The sequence below is a fragment of the Octodon degus genome, unplaced genomic scaffold, assembly GCF_000260255.1.
Source record: "Octodon degus isolate 3935 unplaced genomic scaffold, OctDeg1.0 scaffold00137, whole genome shotgun sequence".
Classification (NCBI taxonomy): domain Eukaryota; kingdom Metazoa; phylum Chordata; class Mammalia; order Rodentia; family Octodontidae; genus Octodon; species Octodon degus.
In genome coordinates this window covers 7,794,897-7,796,492 of record NW_004524713.1, presented here as the reverse complement: position 1 = coordinate 7,796,492, position 1,596 = coordinate 7,794,897, and positions in this window count along the sequence as shown.

Here is a 1,596-nt window from a genome sequence, read left to right as displayed (position 1 = left end):
AGAGAGAGAGAGAGAGAGAGAGAGAGAGAGAGAGAGAGAGAGAGAGAGAGAGAGAGTTTCTATTTTTCTGAGTTTGTGATTTGAACATTTGAATACCCATGGTGGACTCTCCACAATAAGATGGAAGAAATTGGTCCTGAATAGTGGGGCATGTCTGGTGGGTAGGCTGTGGTGGAGACTAAAAAGTGCTTTGAGTTAAAACAGAAAATATAGGTCTGATTTGTCCTGTTCACAATCTGCTATGTGTAGTTTTATGAATAGACAAGATTCCATGTCTGAAAACAGGTTGTAAAATAGCACAGCACGTAAAACAAAGTCATGCATGAGGAACTCCCTGGGGAAACTAGGATGAAAATAATAATTACTGAAGATTAGGGCTAAGTGACTTGGATGCTCCAGATCATAGGTGTAAGGATAACCCATGCTGATCACTGGAAGAGAGGGAAAGTTTTGGATATGTGACTCAGGCAGAACTTCTCTAAAATCAAACATTGAGTGTGTGAGGCTGGCCATACAGAAGGTATTTTTCTTTTACTGGTGAGGTTTTGCTTCCTCTCAAGCATGTGGTACTGATGGCCTGAAAGTTAAATGGATGTAAAATCAAAAGCTAGAAGCAGGTTGCAGTAGGATGCCACAACTTCTTAATCCATGAAATATTTGCAAGTAAGAAAGAGAAAGCAAGACTAGATGAAGTGGCCAGGAGGTGGCCATCTTACTGATGCTCACCTCCATGTCCAGAGGGTTTTTCCTGTTTCCAAATTTCTCCAGAGGCTAATCTCCTATATACCAGCAACAAATTACTTCCATGTTCACTCCTCAGCTGAAGCTTGGCTTCTTTCTTCTTCTTCCTGAACCTCTAGACTGGGTGAAAAAGAGGAACAGGAAAGGAGAGAGAATTTAATTCGTTCATGCTCAAAATTGTAACCCAGCTCCCTTCTCTGGCCTCATACCCTCATTTCTTTGCTAACACCTGGTCCTTCCCCAACTCCTATGCCAGAAGACAGAATTGCCCTGCTCAGAAGGTAAGACCTTGCTCCACAGGCAATGTGTCTCATGATTATGGAAGCCCAAAGAGTTTCTCATGGGCATGATTCTGCTCTGTGGGTCTCTGGGGCCTTTGTTAAGATGAGTTGTGTTGTGCTCATCTGTCAAGGGAGTTTGCCCTGTGATGTCTCTAAGCAGAGAAAATAGAATAGGAGTCAATCAGATCTAACTCTAAGAAGTCAGGAGACTAGTTAAGCCTCTTCCGCCTTTAGATATAGGTACCAATCTCAGAATTTTTTCCCTTACAGTATCTCAAGGATGTGATTTACTTTTCCTACATAAAATTTATCAAGAGTGTATAGCCATGCACACATGGATGACTGTATGTGTGTGTGGATGAAAAAATGAAATAAAATTTCAAAACAAGATAACAGGAGGGTAACAATTGTCAATATATTGCATATAGTTATCTTTAAATTATTTACTCAGGAAAGTGACCAATGATGTAGAGTGTGCTTAAGGAGAGTCACATGGAAAGAAAACATTCTCTCAGGCTTTCACAGAAAGCAAATTGGGCAAGCAATGGCCATGACTCATCCATATGGCTGACAC